This window comes from Sapajus apella, unplaced genomic scaffold (genome assembly GCF_009761245.1).
Source record: "Sapajus apella isolate SASKATOON/1434 unplaced genomic scaffold, GSC_monkey_1.0 scaffold110, whole genome shotgun sequence".
Classification (NCBI taxonomy): domain Eukaryota; kingdom Metazoa; phylum Chordata; class Mammalia; order Primates; family Cebidae; genus Sapajus; species Sapajus apella.
The window spans coordinates 823493-843346 of NW_022437050.1; the positions used below are offsets into that span (position 1 = coordinate 823493).

Sequence of the window (19854 nt, forward strand, 5' to 3'; positions counted from 1 at the left end):
AGTGCTGGGATTACAGGCGTGAGCCACTGCACCTGGCCTGCTGGCAGTCTTTGAGTGCCTTGGCTTCTGCTGCACCACCCAGTCTCTGCCCCATGTTCACATGATGTTCTCCCTGTGTGTGTATCTCTGTCCAAATTTCCCCTTCTGATGAAGACGCCTGTCATATTGGTCAAGGGGCCCATTGTATGACTTCATCTTTAATTCCATCTGCAAAAACCTTGTTCCCAAAAACAGGTTATGTGTTGAGGTACTCGGTGTTAGAACTTCAACATACGATTTTTAGAAAGACACAATCGAACCAACAACAGCTCGTGTTATGACTCCTAATGTTCATTACCATGCACACATCAGATTACCAACTAAAGATACTTTCTTTCCAACTTTTCATTCTGAATTCATTTCAGACTTAGAAAAATATGGCCAAAATACTTCACAGAAGTCCCATATTACTATCCCCCAGGTTTCTCTAATGTTAACATAAACATGGTATAATTATCCAAAACAGGAAATTAACATTGGTCTATACTGCTACCTAATAATAGATAGACCTTATTCAAATTTTGCCAGTTTTTCCACCAATGTGCTTTTCCTGGCCCAGGATACAATCTAAGACCCAACGTTGAATTTAGTTTCATGCCCTATAATCACCTCAAATCTGGGACGGTTCCTCGGTCTACCTTAATCATGTATTACCTTGACACATTTGAAGAGTTCCGAGCAGTTATTCTGTAAAATGCCACTCAACTGAAATCTGTCTCATGTTTCTTTATGATTCAATTTGGGTTCTACATTTTTGTTAAGCATCCTACACCAGCAATACTGTGCCCTTCTCAGTGAATCTCATCAGGAGGGGCATGAAATCAATGTATCTCAGTGCTGGTGAAATTAACTTCGATCACTTTGTTTAGGTGGTGTCTGTTCACCAGTGTTCTCCCCTGTAATACTATTTTTTCTTTTGGAATTAATGTATCTTGTGGAGAGACACTTTAAGACTATGTTGGCTGGGCGCAGTGGCTCACGCCTATAATCCCAGCACTTTGGGAGGCCAAGGCGGGCAGATCATGAGGTCAGGAGATTGAGACCATCCTGGCTAACACGGTGAAACCCCATCTCTACTAAAAATACAAAAAATTAGCCGGGTGTGGTGGCACGCTCCTGTAGTCTCAGCTCCTCAGGAGGCTGTGGCAAGAGAATCGCTTGAACCCAGGAAGTGGAGGTTGCAGTGAGCTGAGATCATGCCACTGCACTCCAGCCTGGGCAACAAAGCAAGACTCCGTCTCATACTTCTACCAACAGATTTTGTAATACTTAGATGATACTTGCTTGCAAGCAACAATAATTTCACCTAATGGTGACTTTCTATTTCCATTCTTCTTTCTACATTTATTACTTTGAATTCTACTGTAAATAAGAATGCTTTATTCTTCATATATTCTTTTTAGTAAAACATTCCTAACTTTTGATGTTATCAGAGACCATCATGTTGACTCCACAGGACCCTTGGTATCTGACTCTTGGGTCTGCGCAGTTTTGAGGTATTCACTTCTGTGTTGGCATAAAGAAAAATGCCTTCTTTATTTTACATTTAAACCTTATGATTTTAGTTGCCATTAATAGAATTTTTGAGAGAGGACTGTGCTAAATGCTTTGCAGGGTGAAGAGGATGTTTTATTTATTCAAGAGAACTGCTTTTATGCAATTTGGGTGTACCTATTTACACATAAAAATTAATGCTAAATAGATATGATTTCCATCTATTCATTAAAACAAATCCCAAAGCAGTCCAGAAATCCTCAGTAGCCTAATGTTATTCTTGGCACTTGAAAACATAACTGTTTTTCTTAAAGAAGAAAAACCACGACCTGTCTTTTATAAAACACTTATTCCCACTAATGGTGGCCTTCTTGTTTTTTTTTTTTCAAGTACCCTCCCTGTTTCCTTCTCCTAAGCAACCATTCACTCAACACTATTTTACTGAGAACCTACTGTGTGTTAGCCTCTTCTCTAAATTCTGGGGCCAAAGTAGTGAACAAAACAGACCTGAAATCCCCGCTTTTGAGCTTACAGTTTATTCAGGAAGATAGACTACAAACAAATTCTGTAAGTGGTAGCTGCTTTGCAGAAACATTAAGAATCACAGGGGCAGCTGGGAGCAGTGGCTCACTCCTGTAATCCCAGCACTTTAGGAGGCTAAGGCGGGCGGATCACGAGGTCAGGAGTTCAAGACCAGCCTGGTCAATATGGTGAAATCCTGTCTCCACTAAAAATACAAAAATTAGTCAGGCATGGTGGTGCAGGCCTGTAGTCCCAGCTACTTGGGAGGCTGAGGCAGAAGAATCGTTTGAACCCAGGAGGCAGAGGTTGTAGTGAGCCGAGACCGTGCTACTGCACTCCAGCCTGGCGACAGAGTAAGACTTCGTCTCAAAAAAAAAAAAAAAAAAAAACAGGGGCAGAGAAACCTCTACTTTAAATAGCATGAACAAGTAAAATTCCTCAGAAGAGGTATGTGTGGTAAGATTTGAACAGAGAATAGAAAGAAGTGTGGGAGAAGCTGTGTGGCTTGGGGCAGGAGGCACATCTCAGGAAAGGAACAGCAAGTGCAAGGTTCTGTTTTAGGGACAATGATTGGAAGGCATTTGCTAATGGGAGGGGTTGTTGTGTGTCTGTTCCCAAACTGGTCCCCTTTTGCTGTGCGTACACAGCCTTCTTTTGCTAAGTCTTGCATTTTTACTACCTTCTCCTCTCCGCTTAATTTTTTCAACATGTAGTTTTGAATATATTTCCTTGAGGTCTGATATAGGGATGGATGGATAGATGGATAGAGAGATAGGTAGGGATAAATGTTAATATAATGTATATATAGAGAGAGTCTGATGCCTTTATTTTGATGTGTGACTGCGGACAGCTTTTAAGCTTTGCTCCTTCCTCTTACCTCTGTGCTCCACACCCATACCAGGGCAAGCTGCTAAGAAAGCCTGGGTGTGCCTTCCTTTGGCATAGCATCTGAACCAAATTTGGGGTAAAGATTCACAACACACACCCATCTGTGCTGGTCAGTACAATACGTGCCAGCCACAGCTATTGAGCACCTCAATTGGAAACATGGTGAGATGTGATGTACATACAAAATACACTCTGGGTCTCAAAGACAGTATGAAAGAGGCTGGACAACATAGACCTTGTCTCTACAAAAAACAAAACCATTAACCCAGTGTGGTGGTGCACGTCTTTTGTCCAGCTACTAGGGAGGCTGAGGCAGGAGGATCACTTAAGCCTGAGAGGGCCAAGCTGTGATGAGTTATGATCACACCACTATACTCCAGCCTGGATGATGGAATAAAGTCCTGTCTCTAAAATAAAATAAAATAATAAAAAACAAAGATAGCATGAAATGATGTGAAATATCCCATTAATAATTTTTAATTATTTGATTGTATAAAATATTTTTTTGATTATAATAAAATTGATTATATAGATGTAAAATGTTATTTTATCAATAATATTTTACATATATATTAAGTTTAAAGTATTATTAACATTAATTTCACCTTTTTAACCTTCTTTAATGTAAGTACAATATTTTTGTTTTGTAGAGATGGGGGTCTCACTATGTTGCCCAGGTTGGGCTTGACCTCCTAGGCTCAAGCAGTCCTCCCATCTTGGCCTCCCAAAGTGCTGGGATTATGGGCATGAGAGCTGCACCTGGCTACACGAAAATTTTTAATTAAATATATGGCTCATATTTGTCCTTCATCTTCTACTTTTGTTAAACAGCATTAATATATGCCAAACTAGCAACAATGACTATGTCTTAGTTTGTTATTTTTAAAAATTCTTTATTTTAGATTCTCTATATTCTCTGAGCATGTATTTTAAATAAAAATAAATTTAAAAATAAAAAGACATTTCTTGGAGTTGTTGTTGGTGTAGGTAGGGAGGCTTTTTGGAGGATCTGAGAAGAAAAGATCTCCCTATCTAAAAAGTCCAGAAGGTAAAAACATTTTCCAATCAGCCATGATTCTGAAATTGATATCTGCCCTCTCTCCACTGTTTAATTAAACTAAACTTAACCTGAAGCTGGCTCCATACCTTGAGTCTCTATGTAATGAACTGAAACCTAACTTGGTATGAACTGACTGAAAGCTAATTTAATATATTTTTGTAGCCAATAGCTGAGTCTTAGCAGTAAAACATAGCAGCAAACCTCCAATCAATCACAGGCTACCAACTGATCAGACCATGCTCAAATAAGACAAACACCTAGCTGTAACCAATCATGCTGTCATTGAACCTCACTTCCATTTTCTGTTCATAAATGCTGTCAACCCATATTGTGGAGCAGAGTTCTTCGAACCTCTGCTGGTTCTGAGAGCTGTCCCATTGACAGGTCATTCTTTGCTCAATTAAATTTTGTTAAATGTAACTTATCTAAAGATTTACTTTTGACATTGCACATATACTGTGAGAGACAGGCAGCCTCTCTCTATGTTGGAGGAGATGACTTTCTAATGGTGACTCTGGGGTTTGCAAATGCATTGGTGTGCCTTGGCCTGCAAGCCTCGGCTCCTTAGCAGTGATGTGCTGCTGTCATAGGAAACTCAAGGTGTGGCTGCCTACTACTTTCCTGTGTACATCTCTAGGGCTGCCATTTGTGCTTGATCCAATCCATATCTACTCTCTACAAGCCCTCAGTGTCCCAGATCCTTGTCCACAAACCTAGAGGACCAAGCTGTGGATAGCTGTCCAACCTGCTTGCAGCCTGCTTTGTAGGGTAATGTTGTAATGTTTTGGAACAAATTGTACAGACTTAATCATGCAAAATGTTATTGTATTGAAGAGGTCAGACTTCAGAACACACCTGGCTGATCCAGCAACTGAATTTTACTACTACTGACTCTGAAGAACAGAAAGCAACCCTGCTACCTGTACATAAGCAGTCAACTCTTTCTACCAGAACAGGATTGGACAGTAAGAGAAGGCAGAACAGGGGGAAGAGATCAAATGGATTTAACTAGATCATCATATAAAAACCGCAAATGTATAACTTTTCCCAATAGTTAAAAAATCAAAATAAAAAAGAAAAACTGTAAATGTCCTATCATTTTTCAGAAAGGTTCACTGTTTACTTTCAAAAGATTTTACTATATGTATTTTCTTTACACAAGTAAATTTTAAAATTTAAGTCTTAGTGATTTCCACTCTGTAAATTCTGAAATTTCACTGAGTAAGAAAAATACTGACTACTGACTCTTAAGAGGCAAGTTTATACTAATAGGCAAATTTGTAAGTTTATTGTTGAGACTCTGAAAATGATACCCCAAAGTATGGGGCTTTCATGCAGAGTGCTTTGAATAAGGGAGAACCAAGGCCTCTCTGAAATTCTTCTGCCCTGCTGTCTCTCACCCCTGTTTCAAAAGCACAGGGAAGGAGGCTCTCTGAACTTTCCTCATCTGCCTAAAGATCGGATCTTCCAAAAAGGCACTCGATTGTCATGAGTTTCCTCCCCAGGAATCTCATTAATTAGGAAAGATTAACTGTATCACAGGAGGAGAACCAGACTGAAGTCAGTGCCATGCCCAGACATTGTCACAAACTATATCACCTGTTCTTCTGAGGGCTGCTCCAAGACAACCTTTATTACTCTGAATTTTTATCTGCATGACAAGACAACTTTTATTCACCATGCATTTCCTCCCCTCGCTCTTCCATGATTTGTGTCATGCCCCACCCCCAATTAAGCTCTAAGCCCCAATTCCTTTCTGTAGTTCAGGATGCTATATAAGCTTTAATCATTTAGCCCTTCTTTGAGTCTCATATTTTGTGAGATTCCCATGCCTATGCACATAATTTTTCTTCCTGGTAATCTGAATACTATTTACTTCCCAGATTCAATGATCAAACCTTAAGAGGGTAGAGAGAAAGGTTTTCTCCCCTACATTACATTCCACCTAAGATCCACAAAAAGCAAAAATTTTACTTTTAAATAATGAAAAAGTTACCCAATATATACAAACCCTCATATTTGACTTTACTCTTCTGACTCTGAAAACTGAAGCCACCGCTAGCTACTACAATTTGACCACCAAGCTATACATTTTTCTAACAACTGTAATGAGGTATAGTTCATATACTATACAGGTGACCCTTTTAAAGTGCCTAATTCAATGGCTTTTATACACTCACAGAGTTATGCACTCATCACCACAATAAATTTTAGAATATTTTCAATAACCCAAATAGAAACACAGCACCCCTTCCCCATCAACACCTGACATGGTTTGGATATTTGTCCCCTCCAAATCTCATGTTGAAATTTGATACCCAATGTTGGAAGTGGAGCCTGATAAGAGCTGTCTGGGTCACAGGGATGGAACTGTCATGAATTGCTTGAGCCTTTCTCTTGGTGATGAGTGAGTTCTTGCTTTATTAGTTTACATGACAGCTAACTGTTTAAAGGAGCTCTCTCCTCTCTCTCACTTCCTCTCTTGCCATATGATATGCCAGCTCCCTGTTTGCCTTCCACCATAATTGTAAGCTCCCTGAGGCCTCACCAGAAGCAGAGCAGATGCTGACACCATGCTTCCTGGACAGCTGCAGAACTGTAAGCCAAATAAACCTCTTTTCTTTATAAATTACCCGGCCTTACATATTCCTTTATAGTAATGCAAAGCAGACTAACACAACTCCCAATCCCAGTATTCCTCCTCCTCTGCATGGTCCTAGGCAACCACAGATCTACTTTCTATCTCTGTGGGTTTGTAAAATTCTGGACATTTTATAAAAATTGAATTATATAATGTGGTCCTTTGTGACTTTCTTCTTTTACTTAGCATAATATTTTCAAGGTTTATACAGGTTGCAACATGTATCAGTACTTCATTTCTTTTATTCCTGAACAATATTTGCATTGGTATGCCACATTTTATTTACCTATTTATCAGGTGATGGACATTTGGATTATTTCCACTTTTTTACTATTATGGCTGATCCTGCTACTAATATTTATGTACCTAAGCATAATTTTTAAATTTAAGTAATTCTTGCCTTAAGGCTTAGGATGCATCCCCTCAAAAATGAGAATAAAGCAAAGTTTTGCAAAACAGCAAAGCAGAACTTTGCTTTATCAGTGATTGCCATCCTTAAGTCAACTTTTCCCATGGAAAATAGTCCTTAACAGCCTGACTTAGGAACATCAAAAGAGCTCCATCTAAAAATGTTGTGTTAAACAGAATCAAACACACATCTTTTTTTTTTTTGAGATGAAGTTTCACTTTTGTTGCCCAGGCTGGAGTGCAATGGCATGATCTTGGCTCACTGCAACCTCCACCTCCCAGGTTCAAGTGATTCTCCTGCCTCAGCTTCCCAAGTAGCTGGGATTACAAGTGTGTGCCACCAAGCCCGGCTAATTTTGTATTTTTAGTAGAGATGAAGTTTCACCATGTTGGTCACATTGGTCTCGATCTCCTGACCTCAAGTGATCTACCTGCCTCAACCTCCCAAAGTGCTGGAATTATAGGCATAAGCCACTACACCCAGCCCCCAAACACATGTATTTATTGCATGTCTAATGTAAGGGAGAAAAATTATTTTCCTCCTACCTTTCATGATTTTTAGCTGATACAACTAAAATTCCTATAACAAAAGACAGATTAACAACAGAAAAACAAACAGAAGTTATTTAACATGTATGCCTCATTTATACCATGGAAGATACACAGGGAAAATGAATAATTCTCTAAGAGGTGGTTTAAATCCCATCTACTGAAACAAACAAAAAAAAAGGAGTGTGGGGAAAGTCCAGTTTTGACAAGATGGTCAGGCAAAGTACCATAAAACAGCATTAGGTTTGTTATGCAGATTTAAGTCAGTGCCTTCTCCACTGATAGGAATGTCTAATCATGCGGAGTCATTCTTTTCTACCTGGCACAGAGAGGAAAACACACTTACAATTGCAGATTTCCTTTGTAAATGTAATTTTTTTTTTTTTAAAAAAAGGGTAACTTTCTTATTTTCAGAGCTACTCCTAGGTCTGCTATTTCTTAAAATAATTAGATCAACATAATCCTTATGCTAAAGAGGCATATTTTGTGGTGATATATTCTGGTCTCCAATACAGTCATATTTTGGGGTGATGTGTGTTGAACCTCATCACTAATAAATAAAAAGTGCTATTTGTGGTGGGTAAATAATTTTAAAAGATTTTTAAAAATATTTTCTGTAGGTTTTTTTTTTGTACCTCTTGGTTCTCCTCTGCATCCCTACCCCCATTCAGTCATTCATTGCCTCAAGGAATACATAACTTAGAGAATGGCAGAGAACAGAGGCTTTTGGATTTGTTATTGAACTAAACTTGAGTCTGCTCATTGGCACAGCAAAGCCAAATGCTGACATCAAGATTTGCAGTGAGATACTTCAGCTGTAGGTAAACAGCACTAACAAAAACAAAATAATTTATTCATTAATCTTTTTAAAAAGATATTCAATGAGAGAAAGAAAAGCATTTATTGTAGGATGCCAAGCAAGAAGAATTGGCCAGATAATGCTTAAGGCCCAAACTCCCCATGGCTTATGAGCAAGAGATTTTAAAGGCAGGGGTACATTTCAGGAAAGCAGAAGTTATAGGCAAAATTGTAAATCAATACTTGGAGGTTTTACATTAATTTGGCTCAAAAAGGCAGGATATGTTGAAGCAGGGGCTTATAGGTCATAGGTAGATTCAGCGATTCTTTTATTTGCAATTGGTTAAGGAAGCAAAGCTTTGCCTAAAAACTTGGAGTCAACAGAGAGGAATGTTCAGGTTTGGCCTGTGGGCATGACTTTCTCTAGGCCCCTCAGAAAAAGATTTAGCACTAAGAATAGCAGTCAGAGTTCAGTCTATGTGACAGTAGTTGACTTTCTCCATCTGGTGGGAGTCCAGGTTTCCAGAAAATAATTCAGGGATTATGTCAAGATGTTAATTTTAGTTTTTATAGGAAACCAAATATCTATGTCTCTAACTTACTTGGGTAGCTATTGTTTTAATTATTATTATCTTTTTGCTTTTCAGGTTGCGCATTTATTTCTCAAAGCTAGCTGAGTGCCTGGAATTTCCCTTGAGAGGACTCAAAATTTTCCTTTATTTCAATGTTTGGGGGAGGGGACAGTGGGGCCCTGAGAAATGATCCCTGCTCTCAGATTTTGAATCTTGAAAACCAGGCAATAAATTTGAGAACATACATGTTCTCAATGATCTAACATGATGAGTTAGATCAAACTGATATATTAGATCAAAGTTTGCTTTTAATTTAATTGGTGGGGGAGGGATAGGAGAATGTATGAGGAAAAGTGAGCCAAGGAGGGAACCCCTGGAGAACCACATGAAGGTTTATGGGATTACAAAACAGTGTAATTGTGTGTCTCTCTTCCCTGGCAGAGTCTAAGAGAGGTGCCAAGACCTCAAGAAACGGCTGCAGGGTGTGCCTAGACAGAGGAAACCTAGGCAGTTTTGCAAGTTTCCCCTTAACCAAGCACAGAGTGATGACAAAAAGGTGACCTTATGCTGCTAAGAGTGGCTGTGAACAAGGTTTAGGTCCACTGAATGTCCTAGGGTTGAGGGAAGCACAGGAATTCTATGCATTCAGCAGAAGTATAGCTGTAACAAGGAACATTCATCAACCTGACTTAGAACAAGAGATGATGTAGCAGTGACCTATGTGGACCAGTAACTAAGGTCCAAGGCAGACTTTGGAGATCTTAGCAGATGCCAACGTGACTAGCAATATGGTTTGGCTCTGTGTCCCCACCCACATCTCATCCTGTAGCTCCCATAATTCCCATGTGTTGTGAGAGAAACCTGGTGGGAGATGATTGAATCATAGGGTGAGTCATTCCCATGTTGTTCTCTTCATAGTGAATGGGTCTCATGAGATCTGATGGTTTTAAAAATGGGAGCTTCTCTGCACAGCTCTCTTTGACTGCCGCTATCCACACAAGATGTAACTTGTTCCTCCTTGCCTTCTGCCATGATTGTGAGGTCTCCCCAGCCATGTGAAACTGTAAGTCCAATAAATCTTTTTCTTTTGTAAATTGCCCAGTCTCAGGTATGTCATTATCAGCAGTGTGAAAACAGACTAATACAATAAATTGGTATCAGGAGTGGGGCGCTGCTGAAAAGATACCTAAAACTGTGGAAGCAACTTTGGAACTGGGTAGTTGGCAGAGGTTGGAACAGTGTGGAGGGCTTAGAAGAAGATAGAAAAATGTGGGAAAGTTTGGAACTCCCTAGAGACTTGTTGAACGGCTTTGCCCAAAATGCTGATAGTGATACAGACAATAGAGTCCAGACTGAGGTGGTCTCAGATGGAAATGAGAAACTTGTTGGGAACTGGAGTCAAGGTGACTCTTCTATTATAGCAAATAGACTGGTGGCATTTCACCCCTGTCCTATAGATTTGTAGAACTTTGAACTTGAGAGAGATGATTTAGGACACCTGGTGGAAAAAATTTCTAAGCATCAAAGCATTCAATAGATGACTTGGGTGCTGTTAAAGGCATTCAGTTTTATAAGGGAAGCAGAGCATAAAAGTTTGGAAAATTTGCAGCCTGACAATGCAATAGAAAAGAAAAAAACCCATTTTCTGAGGAGAAATTTCAGCTAGGTACAGAAATTGCATAAGTAACAAGAAACCAAATGTTAATCCCCAAAATAATGAAGAAAATGTCTCCAGGGTATGTCAGAGGTCTTCACAGCAGTCTCTCCCATCACAGGCTGGGAGACCTAGGAGGAAAAGATGGTTTCATGGGCCAGGACCAGGGTCCCCATGCAGTGTGCAGCCTAATGATTTGGTGCCCTGTGTCCCAACCACTCCAGCCATGGTTTAAAGGGGCCAACATTCAGCTTGGGCTGTGGCTTCAGAGAGTGCAAGCCTCAAACCTTGGCAGCTTCCACATGGTACTGAGCCTGCAAGTGCACAGAGGTCTAGAATTGGGATTTGGGAAACTGCATCTAGATTTCAGAAGATGTATGGAAATTCCTAGATGCCCAGGCAGAAGTTTACTGGAGAGGTGGAGTCCTCATAGAGAACCTCTGCTAGGGCAGTGTGAAGGGAAATGTGGGTTGGCAGACACCACATAGAGTTCCTACTGGGGCACAACCTAGTGAAGCTGTGGGAAAAGGGCCACCATCCTGCAGACCTCAGAATGGTAGATCCACTGACATCTTGCACTGCGTACCTGGAAAATCTGCAGACACTCAACACCAGCTTGTGAAGGGAGTTGGGAGACAGGCAGTACCTTGCAAAGTCACAGGGGCAGAGCTGCCTAAGACCATGGGAACCTACCTCAGCATGAGCTGGATGTAAGACATGGAGTCGAAGGAGATCATTGTGGAGCTTTGAGATTTGACTGCCCTGCTGGATTTTGGACTTGCATGGGGCCTGTAGCCCTTTTGTTTTGGCTAATTTCTCTTATTTGGAATGGCTGTATTTATGCAATGCCTATATCCCCATTGTATCTAAGAAGTAACTAACTTGCTTTTGATCTCACAGGCTCACAGGTGGAAGACACTTGCCTTGTCTCGAATGAGGCTTTGGACTATGAACTTTTGAGTTAATGCTGAAATGAGTTGAGACTTTCGGGGAATGATAGAAAGGCATGATTTGTTTAGAAATACGAAGATATGAGATTTTGGAGTGGTCAGGGACAGAATAATATGGTTTGGTTTTGTGTCCCCACCCACATCTCATATTGTAGCTCTCATAATTCCCACGTGTTGTGGGATGGACCAAGTGGGAGGTAATTGAATCATGGGGTGGGTGTTCTCCATGCTGTTCTCTTGATAGTGAATGGGTCTCACAAGATCTGAAAATTTTTAAAATGGGAGTTTCTGAACATGCCCTCTTTGCCTGCTGTCATCCATGTAAGATGTGACTTGCTCTTCCTCGCCTTCCACCCTGATTGTGAGGCCTCCTCAGCTATGTGGAACTGTAAGTCTATAATCTGTCTTTTGTAAATTGCCCAGTCTGGGCTATGTCTTTACCAGTAGCATGAAAACAAACTAATATATTAGGTGACAACTAAAGACCAGGCACCTCTTCATCTCAATCCCGCATCCTCAATGTCTTGGCATATTGTAAGACCCCAGTACTTAGATCCAATATGGGGGAAAAGACAGGAAACCTCATGTTGACCAAGATTAAGTTTCTGCTACTCAGAAGAAGGAATCTTAAATTTTCTAATAGAAAAATAAAATCATATTTCTGAATTAACAATCTGAGATTTGTACATGTGAATTTTTTTAAAGTAATTCCAAGATCCCAGGAACTTGGATCCATTGTTGTCAAAGTTCTGATTCTCCAGATCCTAAGATTTCACTACTTTTCTAGAGATGGCCTAACTCTTCTCATGTGACCCCAAATCCTTGCTTGGTGTGACCTCAGCTCTCCCTCTTCCCTAGTATGTTATTCATCCTATAATACACACCCCATACTTAAAATTCGTATTTTTAACACTTGTAATTTTAATTGCTGTGAGCTCCATGAGGGAAGAAACCATATATGTTTTATTCAACGGGCACGTAACACAATGTCTGATTTGTTATAAGCTGTCAATAAATGACTATACAACTTTTTCCTACAAAAACACAAAAGGGCACAACAATATATCTAGAAGGATGTCCACTGCAGCATTGTTGGCAATAGTAAAAATTAGGTTCAAACTAAGAGTAAATCAATGGGGAGAGAGTAAGTAAATTAGGATAATTAATTAGAGTAACTCTGTGATGTGGAATAATATGCTTGTGCAAAACAATCAGGGAAAGAAAAAATATTTATTTCAAAGTCAAGTTAGATATTTTCCTGAATTATATCTTGCCTAAGATAATCAATTCCATCACCCTCCTCTCCATGTCCCATAGATAACTGAGTTGACCATTATCCTTTGAGAGAGTCAAGTTCAAAACTTGAAATTCCTCATATTGTGGTGAGTGCTTAGAAGGACACTCATGATTTAAGAAGATTACAGGCACTTTTCGATCCGCCATCTGCGCATCAGGTGGGGCCGCCACCAAAATGCAGATTTTCGTGAAAACCCTTACGGGGAAGACCATCACCCTCGAGGTTGAACCCTCGGATACGATAGAAAATGTAAAGGCCAAGATCCAGGATAAGGAAGGAATTCCTCCTGATCAGCAAAGACTGATCTTTGCTGGCAAGCAACTGGAAGATGGACGCACTTTGTCTGACTACAATATTCAGTAGGAGTCTACTCTTCATCTTGTGTTGAGACTTCATGGTGGTGCTAAGAAAAGGAAGAAGAAGTCTTACACCACTCCCAAGAAGAATAAGCACAAGAGAAAGAGGGTCAAGCTGGCTGTTCTGAAATATTATAAGGTGGATGAGAATGGCAAAATTAGTCGCCTTCGTCAAGAGTGCCCTTCTGATGAATGTGGTGCTGGAGTATTTACGGCAAACCACTTTGACAGACATTATTGTGGCAAATGTTGTCTGACTTACTGCTTCAACAAACCAGAAGACAAGTAACTGAGTTAATAAAAGACATGAACCAACAACAACAAAAAAGAAGATTATAGGCATTTATCAGGATACCCATTGGTTATCACCAATGATTATCATCATCATCAGTGACATTTATTGAATGCTCACTATGTGCCAGGTACCATGCAAACACTTGATATATGTTATCTTGTTTTGAATTAACATAATAACCCTCTGAAGCAGGTTTTTTTATACCAACTTTACAGAATGGGTTCAGGGATTGTGGCAAACAGACTGTACCATAACCCTCAATGTTTCTACCTTCTGCTGTTCACATATTTGTGTAATCCCCTCCCCTGAGTGTAGGTGGGACTTGTCACTTGACTCTAAGAGAATATGGCAAATGTGATGAGATGTCACTTTCATTCTTGCCCAGTCAAGCTTTTAGATGGACACGAGCCTGGCCAACACCTTGATTGCAGGCTTGTGAGACCCTGAACAGAGAATCCAGATAAGCACAGAGGGACTGTTGAAGCTGTGAGATAATAAATGTGTATAATTTAAGCCACCAGGTGTGTGGTAACTGGTTATGCAGCAATAGAAAACTAACACAGAGAGGTGAAGTTTCTAGCCCTAGATCCCACAGGAGCCACAGGTCTAGATATCCATCCCAGGTCTGTTAACCTCGAAGCCCATGTTCAACAGGACATCCATGCCCTGCCCTCTTGCTCCCAGATGGTACTTTCAAGATTGTTTTAGGTGAGTCTGTACCCTAAAACATGACTCAGCTGAATTCCCCCCATCAACTCAAATCAAAGGTTCTTCCCTCACCTGTACCACCTAACAAATCTCATTATCTTTTCAAATATATTGGGCTGGCTGATAGAGGAACAATAACACAGGTTCACCTTGGGCACTATTGGAGAAAATTTAGTGACCTGTGGCCCTGGTAGGACCTCCTTGAAGATATGAGCTTTCCACACATGTTCACAGCACCCTACTGCGGGGTTGCATGGGTTGGATGTATGGCTGCTTACTCAGTGAACTAGATGGCAGCCAGAAAATTGTAGCACTTGGATTTAAATGATTTACTGCTCGATGGCACCAGCATAACACCTATCAGTGTGCTACTAACCAGGATAGATGATCGTCTCATTTTAAGCTCCCAGAATTCCCCAAGAATAACAATTTATGATAAATAATTATGGCATTTAGATATGGTGCTATGCACTTCTACTATTCTCTTGTGAAAGCATTTGTAAACTACATGAATCAATTGACTATTACACTAAAGGCAGAATGCATTTAAGAGATGAATGAAAATACTTCTCATACATTATGGAGACATAAAACTATAGTAGTTCACCCATCCAACATTACAACAGTAACCAGAACTTTAAAATTTCTTCTTGTAATAAGCTGTCATAAAAATGTTTTCCTTATTTTAATATATCCTCCTAAATGGTGGACTGAAAAATCAATAAGCCGGGATGCAAAAAGAAAAGGGAAATGAATATGTGTTATATTTTTGTCATTACTCTCATCATAGAGGAAAGCATTTAAGAAGCAAATGTTATTAAAATAATGACATTACATAAGTACCCATTTTATGGCTTGTCTGTTTACACATTCATTTGTTAATTCAACTTACATTGATCATATATATCTATCAAATTCAAAGACTTACTATGTACCTGGGGAATACCAAAAAAAATAAATAAATAAACACATAGTCTCTGCTTCCTGAGGCTTTCAACTATATGCATCTAACAATAACCATTGGCACTAATTCAATCCCAGAGAGCCACTGAGACATACCTATCCATTCTTTCACATACATTTTATCAGTACACATAGGTATAAAAAAAAAAACGTAAACCATTGTTACCTCTGGGTGGTGAGACTACATGTAATTTTTTTTTAAATTACATTTCTTAAACAAATAGAAATTACCATTAAAAATAAAAATAATCGTGTATAGCTATTAAAGATTGTTAGGGCTCAGAACACTATACTCCAAAGTATGGCACTTTGGCATGCTGAGTACTTTGAACCAAAAAAGATTGGAAGGACCTGAGAAGCAAGATGTTCCCTCTGACCTTCTCCACACTCCTTTCTCCTCCCTTTTTTCTCCCAAGCATGTCATGGGTATGAGAATTCCTCTTCCCCAAAGCAGGTTATAGAAACTAGAACTCCTCTCTCCCAAAGCAAGCCATAAAACCTAAAGAGGTCATTCTCTGACCTACCTCCTCTGAAAGCTGGCCATAAACCTCATTCCAGAAGGGCCTTGCCCCATATCCAGTGGGGAAAAAGTCCTGTACAAAGAGGCCAAGAAGAACCCAAACAGGCCTTGCTAGGGTCCCCTGTTTATTACCATTAGAGCATACCCTTTTCATCCAATCACATTTCTACATGGCTGTCCATTCTTCATTGAACCTAACATAAAAATATAATTTTACCTGAGTCTTTGGGCATTCATTTCTGAAGGCTCTCGTGTCACAGGAAACTTTGTTGAGTTTGTTATGCTTTCCTCTTGCTAACCTGTGTTCCCTATAGAGGTGTTGGCTATGGAACTCAAAATGAGTGAGGAAAAGGTATTACACCTTTTTACTCCAAGATCTTTTAAACCATTAGGGCTAACATTAATTAAACAGGTCCACCAAATCCACTAAAACAATGATGCAAATTTTTCTTTGAGCAAAGAACGAACTAAGGGAAAATAAAGAATATTTAGTCCACATTCTTTAAAAAAAAAATTGTCTTCTTAAAATTAAGTATTACTTGCAATAGTGCTTAAGAGCTCCTTCATTATTTTCCCCTCAGGGGATGTTTAATCTTACTTTTTTGTTTTGTTTTCGCTTTGACTCAAATTTCAAAATCTTTATAGCAGTGTGTGTCGTGAAAGATCAGAGTGTAACACAGCACCTTTGAATTTGTTTGCAAGATGAGCCAGGGGAATGCTGGAGGGAGGGGTTTGGGGCATCAGGAGCTGGAGGAAACTTCTGGCAGCAGAATTTAACCACAGAGTACATGCTGCAGCCCCCATTAGATACTAGGGAATAAATGGCAGTATAACGAGAGAAAGTGCACAAATGCAAAATGCTCTGTCAATGACCGTCTCATTCTCGGCTGTCCATGTGTGAAATAGCTAGAAGGGGATGTTCTTGCTGCAATACTCTGGAGAGAGAAATGGAAAGGGGGCCTTTGATCTATCTTCTTAAGTGTGCAGACCTCTGCTGTGTCCCATGCTGGCACAGGTCATGCGTGTCCAGGCTGGACACTTAATCCTGGGTCTGGCCTCTGGGCAAGATGGTTGGGTGGAATTACAGAAGGCTTTTTTCATTGTGGGAATAAATGGGTAAGAAAGATTTTTCATATATGTTGATTTTGATACATTGAATTCTCTATTCTTCAAATTGCATCACTTACCCAGTGGTAAAGCTGGAAGGGCTAAGTTTGTGGTGCACACAGTCCTGCAGCTGCATGCTCCTATAGGGCAGGGTCATTTCTGTCTTATTTGCCGTGGAAGATGTGGCACCTCATACGTGGCCTGGTACAGCACAGGGGCTCAATAGGTAGCTGGAAGATGATGCTACAAGGGAGTGAAGAAATGCATATTTTCTCCCAGTCACTTTGAAAATCTCTCATCTCCTAATAGGTCACGTCCTTTCTTTTGGCCTTTGATAGTCCATTCTCACTCAAGAACCAGAATGATTTGTTTAAAAACAAATCAAATTCTAAAATTAGCTTACAGTGATGGTTGTACAACTCTCTAAATATACTAAAAACCATTGAACTGCATACTTCAAAAGGGTAAATTTTGTGGTATATAAATTCTATCTTGATAAGGCTGTTAAAAAAATTAGATTGTTATTCCATGCTTAACATCCTTCACTGGTTCCTGCCATTTCACGTAGAATTCACTAGACTTATTGTGATGTACAACATCTTACCTTTTCCATAGGATCTGCCTACCTCTCCAACCTCACCTCGCACCAGGCTACATCTTACCTCCAACTCTTCCCTGAATCTGCCTAGGTTGAGCTTGCCTTATCTGTCCACAATAATATTCTTCTCCATACTTTAACTTTTTTTCTTTGCCCCCTTAAGATTTCCACATCCTCTCTCTGTACATTCCAAATGGTGGCTCTCATTCAGATCTCAGCTCAAATTCCATCTTCCCACATTAGGTCATGTAATTGTGAATCACTGTCACAATCATTTTCTCTCATATTATATTTTTATAGCACTTCTACTTGAAATCATCTTGTTTCTTTATTGTTTCCCTCACTCAAATATAAGCTCTGTGAGGGTAGAAAATCTTGTGTTTAACCCTTGAAGAACAGTGCCTCAGACATAGTAGGTATTAATAAATATACATTAAATGTTGACTGCCTGGTTCCCGCATGGTTTGTTCTGCCAAACTTGTGAGAAAAAAACAAAAACAAACAAACAAAAACACAAAATGTTTACACCTTAGCATATCTTCACAAGAAAGAAAGTTTTAAAACTCATTGCTTTTGAATGATTTTTCATTTTTACATGGCAAGGAAAAATTAGCAAGCTTCTATCTGGGAACAACTGATTTCCAAAGTTAGAAGATTAAAATCATGTAAATATTCCACTATACAAGATGTATTATAATGCTGTTAAGGTTTAGTCATGGTCACTTTAAGGGTGGGGGTGGAAGGAGAGGGACTTCTGGGCATCCAGTCCAAAATGTCATTTGCAGACTTAAAAGCAGTTGGATACTTACAAAAAATCTAGGTCATAAGAGGTTTCCTCATTCTCCTTTCCTTGATTATTTAGAACTCTTAGGAAAACCAAGATAATATTTGAAGTCTTCCTTTTAGTACTTCACTTTTGGTAAGTAAAATTTCAGGAGTGATAGAGCTCGATGATAGCCATATGCTCTGAACTACTTTTAACATCTGACATTCACATACGCCTTTGCTGCTTCCAAGTTCTTCCACAGGAACTCTCATTTGAATTTGCCACAGCCTATGGGAAAGGCAAACAGGTGTAGAACATTTTTAAGGAGGAGGAAGCAAAAGTTCAAAGAGTTGAAATGACTTGCCTAAGGTCCTGCTGCCAATAAAGAGGGATTCTAGTCACATGTTTTTCTGACCAACCACTGGCTCTTTCAAAAGCCTTATTTAGGAAGCCACAGCAGTTCTCATCACAGATTATGCAACAAGAAGTGATAGCAATCAGTGTTCCAGAGAATTAAGAACTAGGAATAAAAGTAGGAAGGATTTGTATTCAACTAAATAATTGATTTGCCTCATTTTAATAATGTATTTATTCCTGAAAAGTCATCAGTCTGTCCTTTAGTATAACAAATTGTACACATACACTACTTAATGTAGTGTAGCCATATTGGTTTATGGAAACATCATTAAAGCTTAGCAATCTTGGTTTTTGATATTTTTAAGGTTTTGTTTCTACCTTTTACAAATGATTTTAAAAGCTGTAAGTTCAGCTTTTAAAACTTTTCAGAAGGAAACCAGCATTTTAGTAAATAACAGTTCATATCAGGAAGTATTTAAGTGCTTGCTTATTTCCAAAGTGTTTTTACAAAATTATTAATGTGGGAGGCATGGCATGTAAGATTTTATACTTTACATGGAAGCTCACTGACATTACTAGATAGATAACTAACACCATTGTTAGCCCTACAGGATGCCTGATATTGATTTCAGTTCTTATAATGCACTAATTTCTCAGAAGTCTTTGCTAAGTGTATGAAACTAATTACAAAAGATTCCCTTAAGAGTTAAACAGTAAGCACTCTGAGGAGATGTCTGCAATCCCATGTTCACTATAGCATTATTTGCAAAATAGCCAAGATATAGAAAAAACCAAAGTACTCATCAATGAATGAATGGATTTTTAAAATATGGTATATATATATAGATAACATTCAGCCTTAAAAAAAAAAAAAAAACAGGAAATTCTGTCATTTGTGACATGGATGAAGCTAAAGGACATTATGCTAAATGAAATAAACCATGTAGAGAGGGACACAATATGATCTCACTTATATGTAGAATTTTAAAAAGTCAAACTCACAGAAGCAGAGAGTAAGAGAGTAAAAGTGGTTACCAGAGGCTGGGGAGGGCGGTGGTGGTGGCTGGGGAAAGAGGAGATGTTGGTCAAAGAATACAAAGTTAAATTAGAGGAATACATTCTGATGATCTACTGCCCAGCATAGTGACTACAGTTAATAATAATGCATACTTCAAAACAGCTAAAAAAGAAAATTTTAAATGTTTTCACTACCAAATGATATTTGAGGTGATGAATATGCTAATTAGCTTGATTTAATCATTCCACAATGCATATATGTATCAAAACACCATATTGTACCCCATAAACAAAT

The 19854-nt window shown here is 39.1% G+C and overlaps 1 long non-coding RNA gene and 1 pseudogene across 2 annotated transcripts in view; one reads left to right on the top strand and one right to left on the bottom strand.

The window, feature by feature from the left end:
* LOC116537416 overlaps positions 1 to 19394 on the bottom strand; it is a 36085-nt gene extending 16691 nt beyond the window's left edge. Inside the window, exon 1 of the long non-coding RNA XR_004263119.1 lies at positions 16902 to 19394. This is a non-coding gene — a long non-coding RNA (uncharacterized LOC116537416). The remainder of the gene's footprint in view (positions 1 to 16901) is intronic.
* LOC116537412 lies at positions 13000 to 13540 on the top strand (annotated as a pseudogene). Its single transcript, XR_004263117.1, has one exon. The product of XR_004263117.1 is annotated as a ubiquitin-40S ribosomal protein S27a pseudogene (transcript).
* Positions 19395 to 19854: the final 460 nt, after the last annotated feature.